Raw genomic sequence first — 22,639 nt, 5'->3', positions numbered from 1 at the left:
TTGTTCCTTGCAGAATGTGAAGTGGATATACTAATTGATCTCTTGTGGCTTTGTTAGCCTCAATTAGGCTGGAACCACTAGTGGTTTATTACATTTAACAGCTTTGTATTGGCGCACTTTAGTATTTTTATTGTATAAAAAGAAACACTACTTAAAAGCATTATTCCAATACAGAAAGTGTCTAAGAATAATAGGGTGTATGTCAATACAGTGTGCTGAGTTCACATTAAAAAAATCAACTAAAGGGTAAATATTTCCATGAATGAAATGTTATTATGCTAAATAACAATGTTCTTTTCATCATCATGATACTACACAAAATAAATCTCAGCAATGGATACCTCAGAATGACTCAAACTATGATATGAATAGTTAGCATTAGAATCCATCACCATTGTATGCTATGTTGTCACGCCACTAGTGTATACATTAGGTAGCATGTTAATTTCAAAATGTAAAAATTGAGTAAAACAAATGAGAAAAAAATACAAGGTAAAATATTAGTAATACATTGCTTATTTAGATAAAAGATTACATTTATTTGGATGGGAACCCTAAGGGTTCAATGTTGTGCAAAAACATTCAAAATATTATACAGAAAAAAACCCATGTGCACACACACACACACACACACACACACACACACACACACACACACACACACACACACACACACACACACACACACACACACACACACACACACACACACACACACATATACATACATATATATATATATATATATATATATATTAAAAAAAAACAAGTGCAGACAGAATCCATCCCCATATGAAATCAGCTTTGCCTGATGAAACGTGTAGGGTCGCGTGTTGCAAAATAGCTGTGTGAATCACGACGCCGGAGAATGAGGCTGTAATCTTCCCTTGAGTATTGGGAACTCTAAGATCAGGAACTCTATTACATAACTGCGGGTTGCCGGAGGATTTCCTAAGGAGCGACACCGACAGAGGAAATTCTGGGGGAGGATATCCCACGACAGATCTGGCGGAGCGGCATCCTGGAAAGCATATTGGGGCATGAGTTTACTCATACAACGCTTAAAATTCACGGCTGTTTGTGAGTTTTAAATTGTTATTGTCCAAAAATATTACATTTTATACACTAGTATCACATTTGGATCGTGCGCTTTTTCTTCTCTTTTTTTTTCTGTTTAGGTTACGTAGAGGGAGGTTGTTGTACCCAGGAAGAAGGCTGCCAGCATCCAAAGGATCCATCAAGGTTGACCCAATGTGTGTTTACAAAACACACTAGTGTGGAGCGACTACTAGGTTGTTTAACTGAATCTATGTACTGAATTTCTGTCTTATTATGGTTGAAAGCATGGCTTCACCTGTTGTTTTTTTGTATACTTTTTTAATTTTCTCATTATACCGGTAATAACATTTAAATGATAGTTAACTCAAATGTAATTATATTTTTACCAACTGTAGTGTAATTTAGTCAGTGATGTAAGTGTTATTTTTATTTTCTATAGCGAGAAAGGCTAAAACGTATACATACTGTAGAAATACAGAATATAAAACTGTTTTTTAGTTTGAATGCAAGGAATATTATCCTGTGCATATTTTGTAATGTAAAAGACTTAAAACTGAAGCAAAATAGTTCCAGCTTGTCAATTCATAATGAATTAAAGGGGGATGCAGCCTATTCTCCCTTATACCACTTTAAGCAGAATTACCTTCAAAATCCTACTGTATATGCGTTTTTTATAAATCAGTTGTGTAGTATTAGATAATACTTACTGCATTGTTTTATTCCCCCCCCCCCCTCCCCCAGTCTGTATGTCCTTCTTTTTAATTAGTTTTAATGTATTAAGCTTCTATGGGTTGCTACAGCAACTATTTAAGAAGTCACAGCACTTCCTTTTGAAATAGACAGCCATATTGTGTGCCTTGGGAAGCAGGATCATCACAGATCAATTACCGGACAATGGATTAATCAGCATCTTAGAGAATTGCATTGCCTTAAAGCTAAGCAACTGCTGCATCTATTACATTTTTGTTTTCTTTGAAGCTAGTGCGTTTAAACAGGGTTTAATTTTTTTTAACTTAATATTGAAATGTTGTTAAAGGGTCTATTTACTAAGCTCTGAATTGAGTTAAGAAAGAGAGGGGTGAATGTGTCAAAATTATAGCTCTACCACTCCCCCCCCCCACCCCCCATCCATATTTCAGGGAATGGCAGTTCTTGTTGAATTGAATGTGCAAATAGTGGTGGCCGGCGGTATTGCAAGCATTTGAACAAAGGTAGGCGCAAAAGTTTTTAGAATGAACCGTGGATATTTGCATCTGAAAGGAACTCCCAAATTTTCAGCGAATGTTGGAGAAAGATTCCATTATCTCTGTTTACACAATGGTGATTATATTCATTAAAAATTACTGCAATAGTGCATGGCGCACATGATCCAATTCACTACAATAGTGTATAGTTAATTAGGCATTTGACTTCCCTTGACGTGAATGAAAGGTCAAATGTTATAAATCGGGTGATATCGCACTACTATAATTGAGTAGAAATATAAAATTGGCTATATATATATATATATATATATATATATATATTGGCTAATATATAGGTAATGTAAGAAGCTGAAAACAAAATGATAAACAATCTTCTCTACTGCTTCTACCCATTGGCAGATTCAACAACTATAGGCAGGAAAACTTTAAAACAGTCAAGATGAAATGAATTTCACACATGGAGTGCATATGTTACTAGATAAAAACACAGCGTTTAGTATAAATTGATTCCACTATATTTAAATTGTTTTATGTCCTATAAATTCCCTGCTAGAGTTGCACTCTGGTTGTTCATGAATTCATGTTTCCCTCACTGCAGAGTCTCTGTGAAGGAGGAGCACCTCAGATAAATACTTTACAAAAAGGGGGTTTATTGTATTATATTCCATTTCTTATCACTCTATTTACTCATCCCTATTATTATTTAGGACCACGTGAAGTTTAGTTGCCCTTTTGTGTGTGTGTGTGTGTGTGTGTACAAATACTTAATCAAAAACGAGAAAACAAATGATATGTCCACCAAACAAAGGCAAGACATTCAAATATACAAAGTTTAAGAACGTCAGTAATGGCCATGCATCCCTGTGGCATTCTCCAATGCACTTTTGAACCTCTCACAGAAAACCTATTCTGGGTCAAACTCCTTTTTCGGTAACAGACTCTATACACACAACTGTTACCAGAAGAATGAGCAAAATATATAAATTATTAAATATTCTAGACAAAAATACTTAAATAATTACAAAAAATTAAGTAAATAGTACCTCTTAATTCATACCAAATTTTGAACATGTGTTAAACATTCATAAATATAATTTAATTATATAAAACAATAAATAAATACACCTAATTTCTTACTGCAAAGGTATTTTGTCTACAGTATGTCACCTTTTGTAATCCATAGGTTAACATGATCTACTCACTCACACTTAAACTTTTAGTGGAACATTTATGAAAAAGAAAATGTTTAGCCACAGAGTTAAATCATCCAAACAATCTTTAGAGTTTTATACATCCCTTAAAGCTGCAGTTCAAGCTGTAGAATAAAAAAATAAAATACATTTCATTCAATATGTGCATCAACACAATCTACACACTGACAAGTGATTTGCTAAGTTGCCGATCAATCCATTCTCATGTGATTGATAGGCAAAGAATCAACTCAGGTTCACTAAATGCATCTTGGGTCCTCTAGTGCTGCACTAACAGCCAAAGTTCTGTGAGGAAGATCATGTGACCAGTCAGGCACTCGGTTCAATTGGATCACTGCTAGAGCAGGCAGGGCTCAAAAAGGTGATGCTATTTCAGAAGGGGAAGGGGATGTGACTTTGCAAATGGTTGCTATAGGAACAAAAATGCGTGTACATTAGAATACATTAAACATTTATTTTAAATGCCTCAAGTATTTTCTCATAGTACAGAAATGATTTATTTAACAAAAAAACATGCACTGTGGGATATTGTTTGAACTGCAGCTTTTAGTGTTGTAAGATGTGTCTTCTTTATTGTTTTTTCACACATATACATTGTATTGCATAGACATCTTAAAATGTAGACGCTGATGTTTATTGAACATCTATTAGTACACTACTGCCCACAGAACACATTTATTTTTACCTGTAACACATTTGCAGGCTTTGTACTTCACACATTTGGTTTTCTCCTTAAACCACATTAAACATTTATCTGGCTTAAACGACTGAGAATTAAAAAAAAAAAACAGAAAATCCTTCAATGTCAAAAAGCATATATTTGCCATCTGTGGATATGGGGGTCAAAGTTGCTTTCAAATATTTATCAGACCAAAGAATATTCAGCTGTACCCGGTCCAATGTAAATGAACTAATCTTACATTTTGGAATGTCTCATGTTTCTTTTTTCCCCCAGTGAACAAAGATTTCTTTCTTGTACCTTTTGGTATTATAATCCAAGATCATATAACCATTGAAATAAGCCCATGGATGGAATAAAAGGATCTGTTGATCAGTTCCTTCCAATTCCAAGAAACTGCACAACACAATATTGTGAATAAAATGTTGAAGCTGTTGATGAGTAGAACTTAAAACAAATATTTCTCATTGGATTTACAAAATGTATCAGTCACAAACTTCTCTTGATCAACATGTAATCATGTAATAATTTGACATTGGTAGATTCTAATGCAACTTTTAAACACACAGAACCAACAAGCTCTGAGAAACCCTTACCATTACCACATAATATATATATATATAAATATATATATATATATATATATATATATATATATATATATATATATATATATATATGTGTCAAAAGGAATGCTAGTGGGCGTGGCTAAATGTATACAACAAAAAAACAGACAAAGATGCCCAAAGATACTTCCAATCTAACAAAAATACACAGTGAAATACCTATATGGACAAAAGCGTTTTAAGCCTGCTGCCACTTTCAAGCCATGACTGTAGCAGGTCCTAACACTCCATGGGTGAAAATTCTTATTAACCTGTATAATTACAGGAAGAATGATCACATTGGATCTGTCATAACCTGGCAAAATGAAACTGACCTGCCAACTTGGAAAGTATGGAGGGGCAAGCTTAAACCTTGGGGTGGGGGGCACTACCCTCCCAGAAGCATTGATAGATTAATTCAAACTGAATTGGACTGCCAGGGACCCACACTGTGTTAATCCGCTGGGCCATTAGTCTGTCTGCAGAAATCTCACAGAAATGTTGCAGCATTGCTGGGATTTTGCCCTAGATTTTCCAAGACAAGTGTTTGGATACTCGTGGCTGCATCTGTATATATATTATATTATATATATATGTGTGTGTGTGTGTGTGTGTTCTGTAGGATTAGATAATGGCGATCAAAACGGTGTTAGCGTTGGACGTCACCATCAATGATGCTCTTAGAGGGATTCAATTCACTTGTTTTGGTGGCCAGTTCTTCCTCCAGACATGCGACAGAGCGATGGACACCAGGTTCATGCCAAGTTACACAAACATTTTCATGGGTGTTTGGGAGCAGGACCAGATTTGATCTGGCAACCCATTTGGCATGAACCTGGTGCTCTTGAGGCGTTATATCGACAATGTGCTGTTCATCTGGGGAGGAACATTGGAGGGGTTTAAAAACCATCTTAATTCCAACACCATGAATCTCAGGTTCACATTCGAAGTAACAATAGTCACATAGATTTTTTTTTATCTTGTGTTCTCTATTGAAGCAAATAAAATAGATATTAGAACATTTTACAAACCTGTAGATGTGTATACCTACCTTCTGGCCACACGTCATCATGACCAGAGGTGGATAAAAAACAGGGTCAGTTTCTCCGGTTGAGAAGACATTTTTCTCGGATTGAGATTTTCAAAAAACAAACTGATGATTTGACAATTATAACATTATAACAGAAAAGTTGCAGCGACTAGGGCTAGAAAGGGTAAGAAAGACCAACAGGGATGAATTAATTCATATTAAAGTGGTTTAAAAGTGAAGAAAAGGGAGGCATTAATTCCGTTGAAAGGCCACAAACAGTCTCTAGCAAGGCTCAAAATCTCGAAATCTCCCTGGCTCCAAGTTGCTCCATCAGCAATAAGATCTCAAAACCGGTATGAATGATCTAAAAGGATACTTTACTTGTTCAAAGTGCATTGCATGCAACTCTAGTTCTAAATGTAACACCTTTAAGTCTAACATCACTAATAAGGTATACAAAATGGATACATTTAGGAACTGTAAGTTCCTACATTATCTATTTACTGGAGTGCACGTGTCGCCTGCAGTATGTAGTGAGAACTGACAGACCTCTAAAAAGATGCCTAGCAGAGAATATCTAAAACATCAAGAGAGGTCTGGTCACACATAGTGTTTGTAATCATTTTAAAAGAAAACATGGGCAGGATCCCAAAGGTCTCATTTGTATGAGCACAGATTGCCCTAAACCCAATTGGAGAGGAGGGAATAGAATTACTCAGATCACCAAGAGAGAGAACTATTGGATTTACAACTTTAAAAGACTCACCCTCAATGGTCTTAATAAAAACTTTGATCTGTGGGCATTTCTAGGCAAACAATAGAGCCTTGCTTCCCCATTGGCAAATCCGTAAATTCTTAAATACAATTTCCCAGTTATATGTCCCATTTCTGTTCTCTTTTTCTGTGTCCATCTAATTATATGTGTTTTATGTTTTTTTATTTGCCTATGTAGTTGTTTTTCTATTTTATGTGGTTTCTTTTAACCATTTAATGTATATTATGATTGCTTTAGTCAGTATAGGTGTTTAATGTTCATTCCAACATGCCAGTCCTGGTTTTTTATTTATCCTGCTCACTAATTGATTTGGGAACTATTTAAACATGGACTGCCATGGGAGTAGCCAAATACCCATGAGGAAGTGACCCCAAGTGGTGACGAAACGCGTTGGGTGGAGCTAATTGTCATAGTGGAGCCAAGGCAGAGACAAAGGTTTATTTGAACCAGTGACGTCATCCAGATTGCTAGCTTTATCTTGTCTCCCTCCTTTGGGTGAGAGTACTTATTAACACTATTGTGAAACATTCAATTGTTATACTTGGACACTGTTCCTCTCTCTTACTCCTTGTCCCACCCTCTCTAACCACCTTTTCCCCCTCCCTGGACATGCTCATTTATTAGTGTGATTTATGAATGTTTAACATTCTATGTCTAGATACTTGCCCTAACAGTATATATATATATATATTGGCACAATATGTATACATTTGTCAGTGGATATTACTGTGACTTAGGGCCCTATGCAGTAAGCGCCGAAAAAGTGCAATCGCCAAGGGTTGCCCATAGGCCTTATTTTGGCCAAATACCCCCTTCACCCACCCCCGCTACCCACAATAAAGCTGGCACGGTGGGTTAAACCCTTCATTGCCTTAGCGGTTAGCCGCTAAGGTAATGAAGTGGGCTTTACATGCATTTTTCCTGCCTGGGATGCATGCCGGGGGGTTCGGGTGCGGGTATCAGCTCTGGAGACCCCCAGCATCAATCCCAGCCAGGAAAAAGGCCTGATTTTTTCTAAGTGTCGCCCTTGCCGATGCTTCTCCTCCACCAATTTACCAACTTTAGTTGGCGGGACAATTGCTGAAAAACTCTCCATTCTGGAGTGCCGATCAGCAGCGAAAAGCTGATCGGGGCTACCTGAATTCAGCCGAGTTCAAAAAGTGCCGATAAGTGGCTTATCGGCACCCGGCTGCCGATAAGTTTTTATCGGCAACAAAAATTGCCGATTTTTCCAACTTATCGGCGCTTACTTAACCGGGAGGGCAAATTTGGAGAAAAAATTGCGATAAACAGCTTATCGGCGCTTACTGCATGAGGCCCTTAGTCTGGTCCGAGTTACAGATTGTCATCACATATTATTAGAGGATTCGTGCACAGTGTTAATGCAATTTTTTAATCCTTTTCCTCACTTGATTTTACTTTATGTGAAATAAATAAACTTTATATGGCATTTTGGTAAACCTGTGTGCTCCATAGGGATTATTTTTTGCGTGTTCTCACGCATATATATATATATATATATATATATATATATATATATATATATTTGCGATACTGTTTATTGCAGCACATTCATTTTCAAGGCTGTTCCACATAGGTGATGCTATTTTATAACAAAACACACACACATATATAATATATATATTTAGTTATGTATATAGATAGATAGATAGATAGATAGATAGATAGATAGATAGATAGATAGATAGATAGATAGATAGATAGATCGATGTGTAGTATATATATAGGGCTCGACAAATGCACTCACCCACTCGCCCACTCACCTGATTTGAGGGCATTTTAGCTGCAGGTGAGCCGTGGGGGGGGGGAGCACGGGGCTTGTCACATTAGATCCGCTGTAGCCGGTAGGAGGAGAGCAGGGCTGTCTGGCTGCTTAACCATTGCAGCTTCTGGGCAACAGGTGGCGATGTAGAGCACTCAATACCTGCTCCTCTCTAGATCTCCCGGTTCTGTGTGTCTGTGTTGGCAAGTTTGTGTGTCTGTGTTGGTCAGTGTGGGTGTGCCTGTGTTGATAGGTGTGCGTATCGGTGTGTCTGTGTTGGTAAGTATGTATGTACCTGTGTTGGTAAGTTTGTGTGTGTGTTTGTGTTGGTAAGAGTGTGCGTGAGTCTGTGTTGGTGTGTGTGTCTGTGTTGGTAAGTGTGTGTGTGTGTCTGTGTTGTTAAGTGTGTGTCCTTTAAGTATAATTTGTGAGTTAAGTACAAATCAATAGGACTCTGGCACTGCTGCATCATTCTTGTTACATATAGTAAAATCCTCAAACTGGAAAATTAACACTAATCAAAATACACAAATACATGTGTTATGGTGGGTGCTGAGACTGCTAGATATGCCACGTTTCCCATAAAATCTATAGAGGGGGAAAAGGCAGCAGCAGAAAATAAAGGAAACAAAACATAAATGTATAACTCACCTTAATAAGAAGCACTCGGGGTCTTCCTTCACTATCCCAACAACATCACTTACAGTATTGTGAAACTTTTAAATCTATTCAATTACTTTCTCTATTCCTAAATCCACATTCTGTTTTATTAATTCAGTGATCTCATTTTATTCCAGTCACATTGCCTAACCTATGGCACAATATAATGTTGCTATTAATATGATCAGTGGTTGACAAATCACCAAAAAATCTACTCGCCACACAAAAAAATCTACTCCCCACCTAGTACCAAACGTGTGCTGCTTGGGCCAATATTTACTCGCCCGGGGGTTAAATCCACTCGCCCGGGGCGAGCAAATGTATAGGTTTGTCGAACACTGAATATGATCATCAATCATATATAACCATATAATTAATGATCAAATGCTCAGTTGTACAGTGGGATAAAAAAAAGTGGGACGGGGCCAGGGGGGTGAGTCCCATTTTTTGTCTGGAAAGTAGTGTTTTTTATAATTTGTTAAGCCCTATGGTTGGTATATATATATATATATATACAGGTGCGGTGACGCGTATTCTAAAACTTGCCTTGGAAAATCTGGGGCTATCTCCAACAAGACCCAGGTACATGCTGGGTACATGCTGCAAACATTTCAGTGACATTTCTGCAGAGACTAATGGCCCATCGGATTAACACAGCAGGGGTAAATGGCAGTCCCATTCAGTTTGAATGGGACTGACATGGACCCCCGCTGTTAATCCGATGGACCATTAGCCTGTTTGCAGAAATGTCACTGAAATGTTTCAGCATGTACTCAGCATGTACCCAGCATGTACCAGGATGTACCTGGGTCTTGTTGGTGATTGCCCCACATTTGTTTTAGAATACTCGTTGGCAGTACAGTGTATATATATATATATATTGTGACAGAAACCAGGGGATGGTAATAAATTCCATATATAGGGCTCCCAGGATACTGAACAGTTTCTATCCTGTCTGGCCTGGGAGTGCAGCCTTATAATACATGCACTCCATCCCACAGTTTGGCAAGCGCTGGAACTGACGGATGAGAGATCCAGACCAGAGTTTGTCTGGCTGCCTGATTTCTGTCACCTGTCATGCTAATTAGAAATCAGGTATGTAAGACTGATTTCCTGGTTGCTCTTGTCTCTTCTCCAGAGCCTGGAAGGCTGCTGAACACAGTGGGGAGAAGCCTCTTCCCCACACAGGTTCAATCGTTCTGTTCATTTGGCTAAGTCTGCAAAAGTACCTTGTTTTGTTGTTGGAAAGTGGAAAAGCCACTTCCACCCTGAGTTAGGGAAATCTAAGTTAAGTTATCGCTCAGGTGAGCAGCTTTTGTTTTGATGTGTTTTGTTGTATGCACTGTGGCAGTCTCAGTGCCTGGGACTGAATAAACCAGGCCCAGCCTGTTTAAAGGAACAGTACGTGACGCCTCCTCATTTTAACCTACCCTAAAAGACCGTGTTCTAACCGTCCCGGACAAGCGGCGGAGCCCAGGAGTAAGCTGTTTGTCACATATGGTGGAGAATGCGGGCAGAACACTAAAAGGTCTGGGGGTTAAAGAACTTTAAAGAAAAAAAAAAAAAAAAAAAAAGTTTTTTTTTCTCTCTCTCTCCAAACAAGATGGAAAACGTGGTGAGTGCGCTGGTACGCAATGTCGCTGTCCAGAAAGACGTGAATGAAGCTCAGCAACAGGCGAGTGAAACCCAGCGACAGCTGTTAATAGCCCAGCAAGAGACTAATACAAACCAGCAAGAGACAAACCGCTTGCTGAGAGAGGAGCAACAGCGGTTCGCTCAGGGCTTACAGCAGGAACTCGAGATCCTGAGGGAGACTATCAGTAACCTTCCACTGGCAGCGGCAGCCCCAGTTCCGAAAATGACCAGGGCAAGCCACTACCTTCAGAAGATGGGACCCTCGGATGATGTGGAAGTCTATCTTCTCACGTTTGAACGCACGGCACAGAGAGAGGGATGGCCAGAAGCTGAGTGGGCTGGTCTAATTGCACCCTTCCTAAGCGGCGAACCCCAGAAGGCTTACTTTGATCTAGAGCCAGCCGAAGCTAACGTCTATGCAAAATTGAAGTTCGAGATCCTCGCCCGCCTCGGCGTAACCACGGCTGTTCGCGCCCAAAGGTTTCACGCATGGTCCTTCACGATGGATAAAGCCACCCGAAGCCAGATGTATGACCTCATCCACCTCGCCCGGAAGTGGCTACAACCCGAGATCAACTCAGCAAGCCACATCGTGGAACGGTTGGTCATGGACCAGTTCTTGAGGAAACTTCCCTCTGCCTTACGCCGTTGGGTCAGTCGGAGTGACCCCCACAATGCGGATGAGCTTGTGGCCCTCGTAGAAAGGTACAATGCAGCAGAAGAGCACCCGCAACCCACAGTCGTGGAGCAACCCCATTACCCAAGGTTCCAGGACTCTTCCAGAGACGGTATAAGGGTACCGGGGTTAAGGGGAGCTGAGGAGCGGCGACCACCTTCACGCAGCACCAGCAACAGTGGTTCGCACACTAAGGGCAATAGCCAACATGGGGAGCCGGGAAAAGGCTCTAAGTGGGACACAGACTATGTACCTAAATGTGTAAATTGTCATAAGAGGGGCCACACAGCAAAAATCTGCCCACTAAATGATGAGCCCATGCAATGCAACAGCGTGGAACCTTATTTGCTGTTGTCCCAATGTATGCGCCCTAGCCCAGAGGACCCCTTGAATAACCATCTGTGGGCATTTGTAAAGGTTAATGGTAAGAGGGTTCGGGCACTTCTGGACTCTGGGAGCATGGTCACACTAGTGTCCGAATACCTCTTGCCCATTAAGAAGAAACAGGGAAACAGTTCACAAAGAATGGCAATTTGTTGTATACATGGGGATAATCATGAATATTCCACTGTTGATGTTTTTTTTGAAACAGAGTTTGGTTCTTTAGATTTCAAGGTGGGTATTGTACCCAAACTGGCACATGATGTGTTAATAGGGACCGACTTTCCCCATTTTCTAAAAATGTGGTCCCCCGCTCAGAATAGCGCCCAGAGTTCAATAGCGGACCATAACGAAGTATTAGAAGAAATAAATCCTTTCCCGTTTTCAGAAATGGAGGTTGACGAGGGCCCAAATAAGAAGGGGGAAAAGGAGGAGTGCTGTAAAATTCCCTTCCCCATCACTACTTTGGTAGGGAATACCCCAAATCAAGATGTTGATCAGACACTTACCACCCCAGAACCGGATAAGACCCTCGCTGACCTAGAGGTCAGTCCTGGGAGTTTTAAGAAGGCCCAGTGGGAGGACCCCACGTTAGCGGTAGCAAGGGGAAATATACGGGACCTGAATAGTACTCCTGGCCAACCAGATAGGTCACTTGCTTACCCCTACTTCGAGGTAGAGAACGACCTAGTATATCGGGTTGATAAAAGGAAATCAGTTACAACTAAACAATTGTTGGTACCACGGACATTCCGTAACGTAGTATTACACCTCGCACATAGTCATCCATTGGGGGGACACCTAGGGGTGGAAAAGACAAAGGAAAAGGTTCTCCGAAGCTTCTATTGGCCTGGGGTTCTGGCAGAAATTACGAATTATTGTTCCTCATGCCCAGCATGTCAGATCACCGCCCCGTTCAAGGCGTACCGCAGCCCATTGGTACCCCTTCCCATAATAGAGGTACCATTTGACCGGATTGCTATGGATCTAGTAGGATCCCTAATAAAGTCTGCTAGGGGACATCAGCATATATTGGTAATATTAGATTATGCTACCCGATATCCGGAGGCAGTTCCCCTACGTAGCACCTCTGCCAAAAACATAGCAAAAGAGTTGGTAGTTCTGTTTTCCCGGGTTGGAATTCCTAAAGAGATTCTATCTGACCAGGGAACACCATTTATGTCCCAAGTAACAAAAGAGTTATGTAAACTCCTAAAAATCAAGCATCTCAGAACCTCAGTCTATCATCCACAAACAGATGGTTTAGTGGAAATGTTCAATAAAACCTTAAAGAGCATGTTACGCCGGGCGGTCGATAAAGATGGGAAAAACTGGGATTGTTTGTTACCGTGCCTGTTATTTGCCATTAGGGAAGTTCCCCAATCATCCACAGGCTTCTCCCCGTTTGAACTATTGTATGGCCGACACCCAAGGGGCTTACTGGATATAGCCAAAGAGACTTGGGAACACGAGGTTACCCCTTACAGAAGTGTAATAGAGCATGTTGCCCAGATGCAGGACCGCATTGCTGCAGTCCTACCCATAGTGAGGGAACACATGGAGAAAGCTCAAGAAGCACAGAGGAATACATATAATAAGGGTGCTAGGGTCAGAATTTTTTCTCCAGGTGATAGGGTACTAGTTCTGGTTCCCACCGTGGAGAGTAAATTCCTTGCTAAATGGCATGGGCCATATGAGGTCTTGGAAAGAGTGGGAGAAGTAAATTATAAGGTAAGACAGCCAGGTAGGAGGAAACCTGAGCAAATTTACCATATAAACCTACTCAAGCCCTGGAAAGATAGAGAAGTCTTGTTAACCCTAGTACCCCCAGGTCCGTCAGAGAATCAAGAAACTGACCCAGAGGTTAGCATAGCTGAAACCCTGTCTGTTCATCAGAAACGAGAGGTTCAGAATTTAGTGAAAAGAAACAAAGAAATCTTCTCTATACGGCCAGGTAGAACTAGCGTAATTGAACATGACCTAGTCTCTGAACCGGGGGTCCGAGTTAACCTTAAACCGTACCGAATCCCAGAGGCCAAAAGAAAGGCTATAAGTTTAGAGGTTAAAAAAATGCTAAAACTAGGTGTAATTGAGGAATCCCAAAGTGGGTGGAACAGCCCTATAGTCTTAGTCCCAAAGCCAGATGGTACAACAAGGTTTTGTAATGACTACCGGAAACTAAACGCGGTGTCAAAATTTGATACTTATCCTATGCCCAGGGTAGATGAACTTGTAGAGAGACTGGGCAAAGCCCGATATCTCACAACCCTAGACCTAACAAAAGGGTACTGGCAGGTTCCCCTCACAGAAAGGGCAAAAGAAAAGACAGCCTTCTCAACCCCAGACGGCCTCTTTCAGTATAAGGTGTTGCCTTTTGGCTTACATGGAGCTCCCGCCACATTCCAAAGAATGATGGATAAAATTTTAAAACCACATGCTCGGTATGCTGCCGCCTACCTGGATGATGTGGTAATCCATAGTGAAGATTGGCAATCCCACCTTCCAAAGGTCCAAGCTGTGCTTGACGCAGTCCGGTCTGCTGGACTAACTGCTAACCCCGCTAAATGCACTATTGGTCTGGAGGAGGCCAAGTATCTGGGGTATTCTATTGGCAGAGGTTTACTCAAACCCCAAACACTCAAAGTGGAGGCGATACAAGGTTGGCCAAGGCCAGTTACAAAAAAACAAGTAAGGACCTTTTTGGGGTTAATTGGGTACTATAGAAGGTTTATTCCCAATTTTGCAACTAAGGCAACCCCACTAACCGACCTCACAAAAGCAAGAGGACCGCTTATGGTAAAGTGGTCCCCCGAAACCGAACAGGCCTTTAGAAGCCTGAAAGAAGCTCTCTGTGCCCAACCAGTGTTGGTCACACCTGACTTCTCCAAAGAGTTCGTAGTCCAAACCGACGCATCTGAGGTAGGGCTGGTGGCGGTACTCTCCCAGGAGTCTCAAGGTGAGGAACACCCCATCCTTTATTTAAGTAGGAAACTAAATCCCCAGGAGAAGAATTACTCCATAGTAGAGAAAGAGTGTCTCGCAATAAAGTGGGCTGTAGAGACGCTCAAATACTACCTGTTGGGGAGAAAATTCCGGTTGGTCACAGATCATGCACCCCTTACCTGGATGTGTCAAAACAGGGAGAAGAATGCTAGAGTGACCAGGTGGTTCCTAAGCCTACAACCCTTTAAATTTTCTGTGGAACACAGGTCAGGGCACAAACATGGCAATGCTGACGGGTTGTCAAGGATGCACTCCCTAATATCCATGGTCGCTCATCCCTCGGGGTCTGAGCTGGGGGGGAGGATATGTGACAGAAACCAGGGGATGGTAATAAATTCCATATATAGGGCTCCCAGGATACTGAACAGTTTCTATCCTGTCTGGCCTGGGAGTGCAGCCTTATATTACATGCACTCCATCCCACAGTTTGGCAAGCGCTGGAACTGACGGATGAGAGATCCAGACCAGAGTTTGTCTGGCTGCCTGATTTCTGTCACCTGTCATGCTAATTAGAAATCAGGTATGTAAGACTGATTTCCTGGTTGCTCTTGTCTCTTCTCCAGAGCCTGGAAGGCTGCTGAACACAGTGGGGAGAAGCCTCTTCCCCACACAGGTTCAATCGTTCTGTTCATTTGGCTAAGTCTGCAAAAGTACCTTGTTTTGTTGTTGGAAAGTGGAAAAGCCACTTCCACCCTGAGTTAGGGAAATCTAAGTTAAGTTATCGCTCAGGTGAGCAGCTTTTGTTTTGATGTGTTTTGTTGTATGCACTGTGGCAGTCTCAGTGCCTGGGACTGAATAAACCAGGCCCAGCCTGTTTAAAGGAACAGTACGTGACGCCTCCTCATTTTAACCTACCCTAAAAGACCGTGTTCTAACCGTCCCGGACAAGCGGCGGAGCCCAGGAGTAAGCTGTTTGTCACAATATATATATATATATATATATATATATATATATATATATATATATATATATATATATATATATATATATATACACAGTGGTCGACAAATCACCAAAAAATCTACTCGCCGAACAAAAAAATCTACTCGCCACCTAGTACCACACGTGTGCTGCTTGGGCCAATAGGAGCTCGCCACGATGTTAAATCCACTCGCCCGGGGTGTGCAAATGTATAGGTTTGTCGAACACTATATATATATATATATATATATATATATACATATACTTTTATCAACCCCTGACGAAGCCTAAACGGAGAAACGCGTAGGGCAGACTTATACTCTGTATCAGTGGTAGCAGAGTGGAGACGTGAAGAGATAGTCTACACACTTTGTACCTGTAACCAGCATTTGTGACGTCATCGGAGGAGAACCACGCGAGTCTCGCGAGATCCAGATGCAAAGTCTCGCAGCTGCGAGACGCGGAAGTGAGAGCTGTGTACCGAGTGATCGGGTACAGGGAGGCAAGGAGCCCGCAGATCAGCGGTGACAGCAGAGACCATTTAAACATGTCAGGTACATTGGTGTACCAACTGCAGGACGGCAGGACAGTGTGACAACCGCAGGACAGAGTGAGAACAAGCTTATATGACGAGTGTGAGATACTCCTAAATATTCTCAACTGCTTTTAAAGGGCTCACTAAATGTGAGTTTTTTTTACCTATCATGGTATACTAACGTTTTTTAAATAAAATAGAATTACACTATATTTGTGTTTCTATTTCCCTTTATGTACACGTTATACCTGTGAGACGGAGGATAGGCAATTGGTATCCTGAAACAGCTTTATATGGTGGTCTGGATTAAGAAGCTCCGTGAGGAGTGGGAGATCGTTATCCGGTCCAGATCCCAGGGTGGATAAAAAGCCCTTTATAAACTACTATTCTGTGAGTGCATATCTTACCATTTAAGGTGTCAATTACCAGTACATACTACCCTATGTTCTCTTCTCTTTTCTCCTTTTGCGCCTAGGTCATTCTTGTCGTATATATATATATATATATATATATATATATATATATATATATATATATATATATATATATATATATATATATATAATTTAAAAAGATTTGCTTTCAGTTCTGAAATATGAATTATATTAATTCAAGTAAGTGCTAATTTAAATTGTGTTGTCACTCTCATGTAGCCCTAAAATGGTAGATTGGCTTAACTCATTAATTTATTCACACTGAAAGATCCTTGCATAATGTGTATGCTTAAGAAAAACACTCGTAATATGCAAGAAATTCTAGATATGATGTAGAAAAATAGACAAATATCTATTTGATGTAGACAAATATCATGTATTTTAATATTTTTCTCCTTTCTCTACCATCATTCCACAATTCCCTGTTTTATACCTACATAATACATTTATACAAAATTTAATGACCTTTGAGGTTCATATTAAGAAATATTCACTAGTAGGTTGAATAAGTATAATAGAAATATACTATTTTACACAATTAAAATATACATTCTCTTTTAGTCATAGAAACAATGAGAAGCTATTCAACATATTTATTAAAAACATTAGCTCCAGATAACTTTAAAATAAAAATGCAAGCTTCATATTCAAAATGTATCTTACAACCGGTAATTGATTGAAGTAAAGCCAATAATTAAATTGTACAAGCTTACTATGATAAAGCTGAGAAACAGAGAATGGTTTGTCCCCAACAGGTACAGCATCTCATAAATCGCACTAATCAGAAAATTAAGAAGAATGCAGGAAAGTACCTTCCCTACATACAGAAAAATGACTACAGTATTTTTTTTAATGTAAAACCTATTACTTCTGCCACATATACTAATTACTTAAAGTCACTAGAAGCAATTATGTAAACATTATGTAAAAGATAAACGTCTATTTATTATCAGTCTAATATTGTCAGGGCTCAACAAATGCACTCGCCCATTCGCACGGTGCGAGTTGATTTTAGCAGCTGGCAAGGTGGTGGTCAGCGGCAGAAGAGGAGGACAGAAGATCACAGGAGCGGAGCGGTACCGGAGAAAGACAGCTGGCGGCCGGAGAAGAGAACCGAGGATCACCATGTCAGCGGTTAAGGCAGCAGAGGCATTATACGGCGGGTTGCGGTGGAAGCAGCAGGAGAAGAGCAACAACTCATTGTGAGCTGCACTGGAGAACAGCCGTGGAGGAACTGCGCTATAATGGCGACAGACACCGGAAGTCAGTAAAGACTTCCAGGTCAGACCAATGGGGGCGCTCCTACCCAGCCATTCTCCTGTGCTGCTCACATGGTGTCAATGCTCTTCTCCTGCCGGTTCTGCCGCATCGCCATGTAACGCCTCTGCTGCCCTGCTCCGCTGACATGGTGGCCCACGGTCCTCTTCTCCCACCACCAGCTGCCTTCTTCTGGTGCCACTCCGCTCCCATGCTCTTCAGTCCTCCTCTTCTTTTGCTGGCCGCCCACCATCTTCCTCCTCTGCTGCAGTGCTCCACCGAAGCCTGGTAAATGAGAGCAGGAGGGGGGTGAGAGAGGAAGAGAAAAATGAGGGGGTTGAGAGGAGGGGGAAAGACAGGAAAAGGAGAAGGAGGGGGTGAAATGGGAGGGGGATGAGAGGAAGAGGAGAAGGAGAGTGAGATAGGGAGGGGGTAAGAGAGGGGGTGCACGCTCAGTTGTACAGTACGATTTAAAAAACAAAAGCTTTTTTATAATTTGTTGTGCCCTGATTATTGTTTAATGTTGTTTTTATTTAAAGTTGAATGCATTATGTGTTTACTTTGAATGTGGCTAAAAAACTAAAATATCACTTTATTCAATGTAAGTTTTGAGTTGATCCCTTTGTACTATTTGTTGTCAGTGAGGACTAGAGGAGAGAGATCGGCTGAGATATAATATGTAATGGCTGAAGAGGCATCAAACATCGCTCCACTCAAGTTGTACAATGGAATCTGCAACTAACTTCAGGTCAACAGTGTGATACAAATCCATCCCAGGTCTGTATTCCCATTTGGCCTGGTCTGTTAGCAACTGCTGTGTAAGATCTGAAGAAAGACCAGGATCATTAAGGCACAACTTAGAACTTTGTTAATTACTTTAGCTTCAAGTTTAGATGGTTCATAAAAATACAAATTAGAATTAGAATTACTCTGCAAGGTCTGAAAGTAATTTTAATTTGCTAATATGAACAATAACAAACGTGGAATTACAGTAGTGTCTTCAACGACCATGCAGTTTATTTTCCATGTAATTACCCCTCTGTCGAGAAGGTGAGGGCATACTCTGCTTCATAAAGGGGATATCCATTATCCTACTACATCATTACTACAATAACCCTATATTTAGAACAGATCAGGCTACCTCATAGGTTTTTAAAGATGTAATAATAAAGAAACAGTTTTGGTTGTTTTTTAGTTTCTGTTTTTCACCATTTTTAGCTGATCTTTTTTGATGAAGCAAGCAGTACTAAGCTGAAAACATAGGTATGTATATATTGAAGAACCTAAAGATAAGATTTGTATTCATAGGTGTATCTGGTAGTAAAACATATTTTTCAATTTAAGCCACTGCTATTATTATATGTATGTATATGTATATGTATATGTATATGTATATTCCTAGAGTATCATGTTTTTATGGCAGAGAAATAAAATTATGACTGTTAGTTGTAATTTCCTCAAGCGCTTTCGATAAATCATTAATTGAAATATGGCAAGATTTCATATGGCCATACCAAAATTAGAGATGTGCAAAATATTTGCCGAAATTCAACTTGATTGTGAACGTGGTGTTTATGCTCATGCCAAATATTCATGGCGTAGTTTGAAAAAATTACATTCATATACAGTACCTTCATATGCAATTCTGCCGGTTGCCTCTATTCGCACATTCGTTTTGACCTGAAATTGTATTTGCGCACTTTAATTCAACATGACATTCAACTTGTCCAGAAGCTGAAATATGGATTTTCCTCTGGAAACCCCATATTTCAGGGTCTGGAACTTCTGGACGAATTGAATATTAGGTTAAATTAAAGTGCGCAAAATGAATTTCAGGTCAAATTCAATGTGCAAATGGTGGCCGCCGGTAGAATTGCGTACTTTCACTTAAATATTTTTACAAAACCTCTGCATTTGAAAAATATGTCTATGAATGAAATTTTGTCTAAAACTGTGAATAATTTAAGGATCAAATTTTGACACATTCACCATTACAACTGGGTCGACCTACCAGAAACTCTCAAAACCGCCTTTTAAGTAATTTCACAACTTAAGCTATCTCACTTTTTAATCTTTTCTGTAACTATTACATACGTACTCTACAATAGCAAGAGGAGCGGGGGACCGAACAAAAATAATAAGAAAACTACATTGAGTAGTAACGTCAGAGCAATAGTGTGCACAAAGAAAATAACCTCCAATAATCCTACTCACTATGTTAGGGGGTATTTTATTTATTTATAAAAATGTTTTACCAGGAAGTAATACATTGAGAGTTACCTCTCGTTTCCAAGCAAGTCCTGGGCACAGAGTTAAAAAAAATACATGGTTGAGCTGTATAACCTGTGTTCATTTAATGTAACCATGTATTGTCATCATAATTCTGTGTCCAGAACATACAGTGGTGGCCCGCTTTATTCTAATGCGGCCGCCATCTCGGGTAATTTAAAACCCCGTTCAGACGCGGGCTTTTTTTTTCTTTCTCGGTGACGCAGGCGCTTCTATTTTCAGCGCCATTCAGCGCTGATTGAAGAAACGGCCGCACGCGGCCGCAAGTTGCGGCTTGCGCGCGGCCAATTTTGGCGCGAGTATTTAAAAGACGGAGAATAATGCGGTTAAGCTTTTGAATAAGCTTGGCCGCAGCAGTACTAGAAAATGAGAGGTTACTCTCAAAGTATTATTTTCTGGTAAAACTTTTAATAAATAAAATAATCTCTACCAAAAGCCATGTCAATAAGAGACTTTTTATCACCAAAAAGGACATAAACTAATGTTTTGAATACGCGTGACAGTGTTGAAAAAGGATTATTTACATCTGCTACATTAAATGGAAAAAATGGCCTGAATAGCTTTAATCGCCTTGTTTGACTGTAGCATTGAGGAAGCTAACTACACACTAGAGCACACATAGAAAAGACCATTAGGAGCTTAACTTACTCCCTGCATACAGGCAAAGAAACAAGAAAGATCTCAAGGGGTCTGTTTATCTTTTAGTCAAGCTCTACTACGGGGCCCATTTAAACATACGTTGAATTTTAAAGTTATAGCTCAGACATGTTATTCCATAAATGTTCATAATGTTCAATCAGTGAAACAAAGGTTTCTAATTGGAATCTTAATAGTGTATGTAGGTTAAACTGTGAAAGAGAGAATAAAAGCTATAAGCCTATTAGTTTTACAAACAGGCATCTGGAAACATGACAAGGAACATAAAGGATCATTCGTTTTTGTTATTTATTTAAACACAGTACAACTTATTTTAATCCATGTCACAAATTAAATAAATATAGTTTGACCTATTTAAGTGTTTTGCTTCAACAGCGAGACATGGATCACTTACTGGTTGCAGTTGTGGTTAATGTGGCTCTGGAAATTTAAATATAATCTAAAGTTCAAGGGAAAATGTTGCTATGTTTGTGCAGATAGTTTTTTGTAAACACTACAATATTGCTCACATAATTTCTACAAACTAGTGATATCCATTTTTACTTTATATTATTCTCACCATACATTCCAGAAAAAGATCTCTGAATATGTAAAAAAAAAAAAAAAGTAGTAACATGAAAAGTTTGCTGAATACTGTAAGTAAACTATATTTATTAAGGAGTCTGGAAAAGAAGAGATTGGCAACAAGTGAGAGTGTATCAGGAGAGCTTAGCTTGTATTGTAGAGGTGTTTTAGAGTACATTAAATCAATATTTTATACCAATGTAGCAGATGTTATTGCACCCATTATTGCATAATAACGCGTTTCAGCTTCTGTAAGTTTTAATGAGTTCTTGTGCAATTTGCAATGCAAACACATGAAGCTGTAATGCACCAAATCACTAAAATTTTGCGAACTAATTGTGCATTTACATGTGCGATGTTGTCTGCTATATCTGTATATCATATATTATATCTTACAAAAACATGTGGGAAACAAGCTTTCTACTGTAGGTTGCCAGTGGTAGAGCTGTGATTGATAAAAGATTTGAACACTTTCCATGAGAATGTTGTTGTATGATTTAGAACACTACAGTTTTATGCTTGTCTTATTTATCTCACAGATTTCGGAATATCAGAAGTAATGTTCGCCTGGTTTAACATTTTGTATTGAAATGAGTACATTTGGTTTGTTATTAAGTGGCAAATTCCACACAATTTGAATATTTTCTTCATGTAGCTAATAGGGATATGCAAATATCTTAAAATATGCTTAGCTATTTCTTTTGCAGTTTTTCTTAGTTTTTTTGCGTTTACACAAAATTTTATAAAAGCTCACATTGCTCAGAATTGTTGCTAATTTTGTCAGACGTTTGCTAGAAGTTCATCAAGTTTGCCAAGTTTGTTAAAATTTCACCAACAGTTCACTACTTTTAGCCAGATCTAATAGCAGTGCAGTATATAAACAGCCACTTGACCGTACACATTGACTTTCAATGCTTTGCCATTTTGCAAACTTGTTTGCATGAAAGACAAACACATTGTGCCTGGTTCACAAACTCAGTAGCTACTGTACTGTAGCTTTACTTCCTGCACAGCATACAGTACAACAGATTCTTTAACACGCTGGTAGAGGTGCCACTTAAAAGTAAAAATAGTCTCTGTTTCAACAGGAAGTTTTAACTCTCATTGTTCTGGTAAAAGATGGTCACAACTCCATTCATTGTTCCAGTACAACTTGACCTAAAAAATATAATTGTTTCTTTAAAACCCAAATATATTTTTCAATCTGGTAAAGTTTACCAAATTTCACTACTGAACTGTTGGCGTTTGGAGCCATAATACAGCTTCTAAATAACAACCT

General features: G+C 39.6%; 1 protein-coding gene across 1 annotated transcript in view; it reads right to left on the bottom strand.

The window, feature by feature from the left end:
* NALF1 (NALCN channel auxiliary factor 1) overlaps positions 1-22,639 on the bottom strand; it is an 824,722-nt gene that overhangs the window by 535,779 nt on the left and 266,304 nt on the right. The window lies entirely within an intron of this gene.

Source organism: Ascaphus truei, chromosome 3 (genome assembly GCF_040206685.1).
Source record: "Ascaphus truei isolate aAscTru1 chromosome 3, aAscTru1.hap1, whole genome shotgun sequence".
In the NCBI taxonomy this organism is placed as follows: Eukaryota; Metazoa; Chordata; class Amphibia; order Anura; family Ascaphidae; genus Ascaphus; species Ascaphus truei.
This window is presented reverse-complemented; position numbering and strand designations above follow the sequence as displayed.